The sequence below is a fragment of the Neophocaena asiaeorientalis genome, unplaced genomic scaffold (genome assembly GCF_003031525.2).
Source record: "Neophocaena asiaeorientalis asiaeorientalis breed wild unplaced genomic scaffold, Neophocaena_asiaeorientalis_V1.1 scaffold1136, whole genome shotgun sequence".
Classification (NCBI taxonomy): domain Eukaryota; kingdom Metazoa; phylum Chordata; class Mammalia; order Artiodactyla; family Phocoenidae; genus Neophocaena; species Neophocaena asiaeorientalis.
The window spans coordinates 595842-606036 of record NW_020172368.1 but is presented as its reverse complement, the minus strand read 5'-3'; positions in this window follow the sequence as shown (position 1 = coordinate 606036).

Here is a 10195-nt window from a genome sequence, read left to right as displayed (position 1 = left end):
TTAAGGCACATAGTAAGTGCTCAACAGATGTTGGAATATTACCAGCATGTCTTTAAATTCCCAGCACATGACCCATTACCAGCACTGGAAGGAATCCATTCCAATTTTGGAAGAAAACAAGACCCAGAGCAATGGAATGATTTGCCCAGATTCCTAGAGTACATTGATAAAGGAGCTGGGATTCGAATCCAGTTCTTCCGACCACCGTCCCATCTTCCCAGCTGCCTCACTCCCAGGCAGACTTGACCTTCAGGTATTTTGGTGAAATGACTGCCCCGCATCATGCTTTCAGACTGTGTCGGTTGTCAGGTCTAAATCCAATGCCTTCTCGCCACCTCTCCCCTGATCACAACCCCATCTTCTCTCTGTCAGGGAGCATCTGCTTCCAAGGGCCGTTAAGACCTAGGCCGGGGGTGTTGCAGGGGCCGCTCGGTGGAGTGGTTGGATCTGGGGGGAGAGGAGGTGAGGCACCGAGGAAAGAAGGATGTGAAATGTTCATCTCGTCTCCACTCTCTCCCCTGGGCTCAGAGCCGGGCTGAGGGATGGGCCTGTGCTCTGTCAGCAGCCCCGGTCCACGATGGATGCGGAACCTGGTAGGATGGTGTCGGCAACACTTGGTGAGATTCATTTTCCTGCAGCCAGGGGAGAAAAATGCGGCCTCTGTGTCATCCATCTGCTCTGCAGCGAAGTGGTAAACAGGCGAGCCTCACGGAGAGCTGCCTGGAGCTGAGCCTAGCTCAGCAGGCCTCCCACGGGGGCTCGAGGCCGGGAGGAAGTGCCGGGATTCATTTCCTCGGGTGCCCAAGGCTGGGAGGACTCCTGAGCGTGGCCCTACGGGATGGGACCCTTGGTGGAGTCACACACGCCTCCAAGAACCAAAAGTTAGATGGACCATGATTCCATTTCATAACCCAAGGGGAAATGGCTGGGATCCCCCACGTTCCTGAAGCCCTGCCTTCCGGTGTTGGGCTGCTCCTTTCCCCGTGTTACTCTCGGGATCCTACCCGTGACCAGCTCACAAGTCACCCACTCCAGGGAGGCTTCCCAGATCCTCCCAGCTTTATCTCTCAGCGCTCAGTAGTTATCTTAGGTAGGCTTTAGGTCACCAAATAACTTGTATCTACCTCTGCCACGAACAGCCATATCATTTCTGAGCCTTAATCCTCCCAGCTTTCCCTGTAGTGAGTTACCTGCATTCCAGGGTAATCAAGGACTCAGCTAGAACACTCGTAAAACCAAAGTTCACCATTTCCCTCCCAGGTCAGAGGCCACCCCTTGGCAGGTTCTATCAAATGCTCTTGTCAAGTATATTGTGCTTCCAGGAAAACACCTAGACACTTCGAGTGGGGTTGACCCTTCCTTCTCCTGGCCTGCCCCACCCCTTCCTCCTCTCCCCACACCCCATCATTTCTTCCTGTACCACCTTTTCTCAAGTCCTCATCAACGATCCCTACATCTGTTCTCGGCACCAAAGTGCTTTCATGCCCACTCTCCTGTCTCTAGGCCTCACTTGCTAAGACGGGCTGCAACTATAATTATTTCATTTAACAGATGGGTTCCAAATGTTCTATTCCATTTAATAGATGGGAAAACTGAGACCAACACAAACACAAGTCTTGCCCACGGTGACACAAAGTCAAAGCAGGGACTGGGGCTAGACATTCTGAACCTTCAGAAGCAATCCCTCTCTACATTTTTAAAGTTCTCAGCCCCATCGGGAGGCCCTGCTGGCTCCTTTGTCACCAGCAGGGACAGGGCCAACTCCAGTGCTCTTTCTATTTTCCCACTCCCTCGTTTCTACCAGGACCACTGCGACACCCTCCTGCCCAGCCTCTCTGCCCAGCTCTCCCCACTGCAGCCTTTGGCTTCAGAATCACCTCTAATCTGTATCTGATCATCGCGCTGCCCCTCAGGGATGCTGCCCTCCTCCCCTCTCCCTGCCCTATGCAGGTGTCCTTTGCTGCAGGTGGAGGGGGTGTTGCAGAGTTAAGGCTTAGGCTGCCCCAGGTGAGAGGTCCTTGCAGATGCTTCTGATCTGCCTCCTTGTGTGTGCACGCCCCCTCCCCACCGCGAGGATCCCCTGGGGAAGCGGGGAGGGCAGCTCATCCACGCAACTACATACACCAGACTTTGCTTAAACCTCCTGGTCTTGCCCCCATCTCTTATCTCCCAGACTTTCACCAGGAGAAAAAGCGTGCAAGGGAGGGCCGGGAGACCTGGGTTCTCTCATTCAGTGCCCCTCTTAGCCGGGCCTTGGACCATAGAGACAGTAGGGAGGTGACAGCCCAACCGAGCCCCCAGGATCCACAGATCTGCCATGTGGCATTGGATGAGTCCCTCCCCTCCCCATCTGTTAAGCAAGAGGGAAGAATCCAGGAGATCTTAGCTCCGGGTCGGGGGTGCGGACAATTTAGAGAAGCTGATGAAAACCACGCACCCTCCCCCCACTACTTTTCTACTTATACAAAATTTCACACACTACTCAGTGGGGGTGGTGAACCCCTAAGGACCCTCCCATGGACTCCCCCTTAAAACTCCAAGGAGACTACTTCAGAAGCCCTTGTAAGATGGTTCCTAAGGACCCCAGCTTCAGCCCTTTGAGGTGCACTGCTTCCGTGCGCCCGGGCAGAGCAGTCCCTGTCCCCCGGCTGCAAGCCCCAGGAAAGGTTAGGGGAGGGAGCGTTTCTCCCTCATCCCTCACCTGGGGTGTTAGTGGAGCTGGCAGGACCATTACTCACGGAGCCAGTCCCTCGCTCCAACGCTGGCCCACCCCCTCCTTCGAAGAACAAAATTAAAAGAGATTTGTCCTCGAGCTGCGACAGCTCATCAGCAGCAAGGAGTTCCTGGGCCAGCAGTTGGGGGCAGGGATGCTGGGTGAGATCCTGGACAGGAGGCTCCATCTCCTTGGCCTTGGTCCTCCTGTTCTCAGCAGCCATCTCCCTCCAGCCCTCTCTTCCTGTCCCCCTTTCAGCCAAGGGACATTTTAAATGAATTCCATTTAAAACTTCAGAAGCAATCCCTTCTCACATTTTTAAAGTTCACAGCCCCAGCATTAGGCTCTCCTTCTTATCTGTTCACGCTTTTGTTCAACAAGTAGCTCAATTTGTCACCTCTTTGCTAAAGCCTCCGGATCCCTCCAAGCTGAATTATGGTGCCCTGCTTGGAACCATCAGAGTGAGTGCTTGCTCGAGGCATCATACACTTGTTCCTCAGAGTGAGGGCTCCAGCTGCCAGCCTCTCTGCCTCTCCTGGGCGTGGGGGTGAGCTACTTGAGGGCATGGACCGTTTGCATTCATGTGTGCAACTCCGACCTGTGCCTGGCAAAGAGCACATGCCAACCTGGCAGACCGCATCTCCTGATGGTGGGTCCACCAGGTACCCAGCACTGTGTAGCCACAAAAGGGCTGACCAAGAATGATGCACCTAGTAGAAGTGACAGGTGCAGAATCCAACAAAATGTCACTGTGACCAGTGAGGCAATAGGGGTGGGCACTGCCATGCCCACACTCTGCCCTTTATCTACTTACCCTCCATCTCCGGCCACACTGGCATACACTCAGGCTCGCCCAGGCAGACAAGGTCCCCAGCCCACCAAGATCTCTTGGCAGTTATCACCTCTGTCCAGGACACTGGGGCCAGAAGAGAGAGCTTAGTGCCAGCCCTGCTCCTTGAGAGGATTGTGGGAAATTCCCTCATGGCTATTCTTACAAAGGATGAGGAGGGGCTGGCAGAAGGGAGGAAGGGAAGAAGACCATTCTCTCAGTCTGCTCCAACCACTTGCTTACTCCAGACTCACTGTTGAGAGAATATTATCCCAAATTATCTCAAACACTATGGGAACAGCAAACTCACTACAAGAAACAACTGAAGCCCTCAGAATTTAACTTAGAGGACTTGCTTTGGGGGACCTTCCTACGCCCCTAGATCTCCTCCTTTGAGGGGCTTGCAACTGCAGCAGAAGTCTAGATGGAATCCCCATGGCACCCAAGGTCTCAGTTCAACAGGTCCCAAGGAGGAGCACCACCCAGACCCAGGCAAGATCCCGCCCTCGGTTGGCAAATGTCTTAAAGCAGCAGGTAGCAAATATTTCAGGCTTTCAGGCTGTATGGTCTGATCTCTGTTAAAACAACTCTGATCTTTTAGCCCAAGAGCAGCCATAGACAATACCTGAACAAGTGGGCACAGCTGTGCAGCAATACAACTTCATTTACAAAACCAGGCAGCTGTCTGCTGGAACTCAAGTATCTCACACACACACACACACACACCTTAAAGAACACGCGGGCACCTCTTGTCACTCAGGATTGTTATGTTCAGCGCTGGCACGTATAGCCCCTAATCCTAAACCCCTGCTCTCTCGATTAACACTGTTCAGGCTCCAGGGAAATGGGTCTCCACATCTTTTGCTCTGGGCTTGCTGGATAAAAAGACAACAGAGTCAGAATGCTGAGAATGTTTCTGGGACCTGCTGCTGCTGACAAATGGCTCCACTGGATGGAATGGAGAACACGGGGCACATAAGAGCCGGAGAAGCACTTGGGTAAGATGAGTTAATTAGCTTTTCAAATCCTTGCTCTCAGATAGCATGAATGCAAAAGATTCTTAAAAAACAAAGTATCATTTCCAAGCAATGCCAAGTGTCCTTTACTAGCTGTCTGACTGTTCCAATTAACGGTTCTGGAAGTACTCACAATTCTCAAGTTATTATTTGTAGTGTTGGCGCTAGTTGACAGAGCAGCTAAGGAACATTTTGCTACATTCAACAATTCATATTAATCATATGGTATAAATGTAGGTCTAGATGTAAAAAGTATGACATGGATTCATTACATTAACAAAAAATTGTACTTTTAACACTAGAGTTGTGAACAATTTTTTAATAAAAATATTTAATAATAATTAAATAACTTTTCAAAATATTTTAAACATTTCAGGTTAGTTAAATAATTTTTATTAATTTTTATATTCATTAATTACAATGGGAATTGCACCTTTTAATTTTAATAGATCATTTTTAATACTTTGATGAACGATATATGAAAAAGGGTTAGTTTTTAAATATTTTACTATCATTTGAACTTAAATGCTTAATGAAAATATTTTCGAATTTTGTACACTTTGAATAAAATTGCATTTTATTTTTTAATTCTTTAGCTGAGCTGTCCAATAGAGTATCCATTCTCTTACATACGACAGTTGAGCACTTGAAATGTGGCCAGTTTGAATAGAAATGTGCTGTAAGTGTAAAATGCACACAAAATTCTGGAGACTTTATATGAAAAAAAGGAACGTAAAGTATGTCATTAATAACATTTTATATTGTTTACCTGTTTAAATAACAGTTTGGACATCTTGGATTGAATAAATATATTATTAAAATTAATTTCACCTGCTTATTTTTGCATTTTAAAACACGGACTAGATTCTATATGTGACTCACGTATTTCTATCAGATAGGGCTGCTTGAGATCATTACTGTCAAGAGAACACAAATTATATGAAAATCCTGATTATAACAACAAAACTGGTGATTTTGCTGACATAATGGCAAAAAAGATAAATTTTAGGGAGTAAATATGTGATAATTTAAGCATGATGCACAGCTTTTTTTATGTGATTTTAACACTGATTTGTTGTAATTTTCTCATGGTTCTGATGTTATCAAGTCTTTTATGGTTGTATTTGAGGTATAATTTACATACAGTGAAATGCCCTCATTTTAAGAATACAGTTGGATGAGTTTGGATCATTGTAAACACCCGTACTACCAGCCCCCTAATCTAGACATAAAACAACTTCATCAGCCCACTCAGGTCCTTCACAATCCTTTCAATCCCAGGGGCAACTGATTTTCTGATTTCTATCATCATAGGGTCATTTTGCCTGTTCTTGAACTTCACATCATCAGAATCACACATTATCGCTTTTGCATCTGGCTTCTGTTTTGTGTCTTTATTTCTCATCCAGACATCGGCCCCCACCAGGGCATACATACACGGTAATAAATAAACATTCTGGGATTTCCCACCATAGCTCTATATATTCTTTTCAGTTTTGTCATTATGAAGGTGTATTTGCCTGGGGAGGGGGCTAAAACATATTTTATTTGCCAGTCTAATAGCTGAATCAATGACGTTTTGGTATTTAAACGTGTGGTATGTGGACCTCCTTTGCACTCTTGCCCTGGGCCTTGCAGCTGGTAGGCATGGGCTGGCCGAGGAGGGAGTGAGAACGGAGGCCAGGGCTGCAGGGGAGCCTCCACCTCCTATAGTTCAGGAGCCTGGCCTGGCAGGTGGGACTCAGCCTCAGGGCTTCCTCGGAAAGGATGCTCCAGCTGTCTGAAGGCCAGCAGAGAAATCCCTTACAGAGGAGGCAAGTTCAAAGGTGGCAAGTTCAGGGTGTGCTGGAGACCCATGAAGGGAGGGGCAAAGCAAGGGGTCCTGAGGTGCCGAGCTAAAACAGGCACTGCTCATTCGACCGACAAATACTTCTTGAACATCTGTTGTATGCCCTCAGTGTGCTAAGTTTTGGGTTATAATGGAGAAAATGTAAATAACAGATGTCCCCTCTGCCCTCATGGAGCTTACAAATTGGTAGGAGATAATCAAATAGTCACATCCACGAGGGATAAAACCTACAGAATCTAGCCCAAACTTTCTAGACGGACACTCAAGCCTTTGTTCCGGCTGCCGCCTCTGCCAGAGAAGCCCTTCTGGCTCTTTCTTCCACGTACAGAAGCCCCTGCTCATTCACCGAAGCCCGGCTCCAAATGCTTCCCCTCTGCAAAAACTTCCCTGGTGTCTCCTATGTGAATTTTCAACCCCTTCCCCTGAGTTCCCAGGGCACCTTCCTCACACTTCTGTAATTGCACGTGTCATGTTTTGGGGGTCATTTGTCTCTACCTCTGCACCTCCCACCACTGAGGGGTGGGGGAGTGGAGAGAGTGATGTGCTTCATGGCTGCATTTGAGACCTGGTTCCACCACCCAGAAGCTCTATAATGTTGCCCAGATGAATTATTTTCTCTGAGCCTCAGTTTCCTGGTCTGTACAATGGGAACAATGATAATTACTTTGCAGAGTTTTTCTGAGGATTAATTAAGTCTATGGCACAGATAGGTGCTGAGTAAATATTAGTCCCTGCACACCACCAATGCCTCCCCCCTTTGCTTAGAGGTCCAGGACCCTCTTAAAATTGGAGTTGACCACCCTCACCTGGCCTTATAGCCTCTGCATCCAGGCCAGACAGATCAGATAGGCAGCTAGAACGGGGAGTGAGGGGCACACTGGCCCCTCACTGTGATGAGGTCCACAGAGTGATTCGTTGGATTGGTTCCGATCTGCGTGTGGCTAAGGGTAGCGAAGAGGCGGCCTCTCTCGGCAGCATCCGGGCTTGGAGTCAGCCACCAGGGTGAACCCTGTGTAGTGGTAAGACAGACCCAGAGCAGCTGGCATCAAGGAGGGCACTGCCAGGGGCAGGTCCAGGCTGCTGGAGCACCAACCAACGCCGCTTCCCAAATCCCACCTTCTCTCCATTCCCGGAGTGGCCGCCATGCTGCCAACTAGCCTGGCAGCCCCTGGCCCCTCCGTTTCCAGAGCCGGCTGGGGGTCCAGGACCTTGCCAAGCCAGCCGCCGCAAGCTGAGGTGCCCCTTCCTGAGCCCCGAGAGTAAGGCCCCTGTCCATCCCATCACCAGGCTCCAGGCTCCCAAACCTGACTACAAGCTATCCTGGAACAAAGCCCCTGCCCGGGCTCCTCACCCCACTGTGGGTGTGAGAGGGCAGCCCCCAGCCCAGACAGAGAAGGCAGGGTGAGGGTCTTGATCTTGAGCTCACTCCTCCAACGCTGATTCATTCTTTAACCTGGGCTTGTGTATCCCTTCTCCAGGTCCAGTTTCTCATCTATAACATGGAAAGAATAAGCTCTGGCCTCCCTACCTGCCACGACTCTGTGATTGTGAAATGAGACCACGCAAGAGGATGCATTTTACCTGTGGGTCCACTTGCTGTGTGACCTTAACCAAGTTGCTGCCCTTCTCTGTGCCTCAGTTCTCTGAGGCAGCACTAGGACAGGACGATTATAGTGCTCCTTCCCCTCCTGGCCCACATCCCCATCTCCAGGAGAAGGGAGAGAGCATCTCCTAGCAGCAGCAGCCTGGGATAACCGGTAAGTATCTTTTCTTGGCCCTTAGAGAAAGCCGAGGCTTGAATCTCACATAACTCCAATCTCCAGCCATCCTCAGAGACATCCCGGGAGAGTTCCTGTGTCCTGGAGGAAGTCCAGGGGGTTCTTGTCCTGAGAGATAAGCTCCCAACCAGATGCCAGCTCTCCTACCAGCAGCCAGCCTTAGCTGGGCCCTTCCCCTCCCTCCTAAGCTAATTATCGCCATCCCTGGCAGCTCAGACCTCCACACCTGGCCGGGTTAAGTCTCTCTCCTTCTATCAGTCCTTCCCTGTCCCTCCACTTATGTCATCCAAAGTCATTACATCCAGTGGGGATTCACTGCCAGCCTGCTAAGGTCCAGGTGCTGCGCTAGGCAGGGGTGACAACACAGGGAAGTAAGACACAGCCCTGCTCAATGGGGCACCTGGACAGAACTGACCCCAGTGATCCGAGAACGATGTGCTATCTCACAGGTGTATAGTAACAGCCAACATTTTTTGAGCACATCCCAGGTTCCAGGGACAGGGCTGAGAGATTTACAAGTATGTCTCCTGGGAACATCACAGCACTGTGAAGGTGGGTGCCATTACTTGAGTGAAATGGTCCCAATGTCATTTTAGATATTTGAACACTTAGAGGCTATCTAAGAGGTGGCAGAGCCAGAGTTTAGACCCAGTCTGTCTGACTTTAAGTCCCTTGCTTGTGAAGATAAGCTACTTATAACACCGCAGCTGAGGGATAAGGAGCATTCCATAGCGCCTGGGACAGTCTTGAATGCTAAAGGGAGGTGATGCTCCAACAGCAACAGGCCTTGGTGGACGGATAGGACTTTGCCAGGCAGGCAAGGAAGGAAAGGCTTTCCAAGCAAAGGGAACAACGTGTTCAAAGGCACAGAGGCACAGAGGTGCATGACAGGTCTGGGGAGCACCAAGCTCTTGAGTGTGGCCAGACCCAAGAGAAGTCAGAATTAATGGTGCTGTGCAGGTCCTCTTGTGTCATCCTCCCCCCTTAACCAGAAAGAAGCTGAGGCCCGGAAGGGCTCCACCCCCAAGGCCAGGCAGCCAGAGCCAAGGGTGGGACCCCAGCCTCGAGTTTCCAGGCTGGGACTTTGCTCCCATGTCAAGCTACCTCTCTGATTCTCCCCTCTTCTCCCCCTTTCCCTCCTCTTCTCCCTCAGCCCCTGAAAGCCTTCCCTTCCTTCCTTCCTTCCCCACCCCCACCCGCCTGATGAGGAGGCTCCCAACCTCCTGTCACCCAGGGCTCCTCCTCTCTCCATCTTCTCCTACATCCGGCCTTCCATTCGCTGCCTGCATCACCTCTAGTGTGCTTTGTCTGTGATACAGAGGGAACCTTCCTCAGCCAGGGGTGCCGTGGCACAGATCATTTTACTATTCCACGTAGAGTGCTCAGGTCACGAACTGCTCACCAACAGGTAAACACATATATATAAGTAAAAAAAAAAAGCAGGTGTCAGATTGCCCGCTCGATTCAGCCCACTTCTGGGTTGGGCACAGGTGTGCAGTTCACAGTCCCTGCAGGTGATACCCTGTCACTGGGAGTGGACCAGCCAAGCCGGAGCCCGGAGGCTGCCCATGCAGACATGCAAATGCCGGGCCCCTTTTCTCAGCTCTTTCCCTAAACCCTTGCCCTGCTGTCATTCACATCCCAGCTGATAATAATGCAAATAATTTTTTTTTTTAGATTTGCCATTTTTCACAACTATGTGTGAATTCATTTCAGGACGCCTTCTTTGACTCTATACATGAGATAATTTGAATTCTCCTTTGAACAGGTTGTAACATCTCATGGGGTCCCTAGCTAATTCATGAGTTAAATACAATCTTTGACACATGTTCATTTTGTTTCGGTATGAGAGTCATGTTGGTACTTTTTCAAAATAAATTATCCTTTAATACTCCTGCGGCCAGCTTGGCATCTGGAAACTAGGATGGTGGGGGTTTAGGGACAGTGTGCCCCTGGTGGCGAGAGTGTGACCCCAAATGTCTGACTGGCCCCAGTACTGCTGCTCCCAGC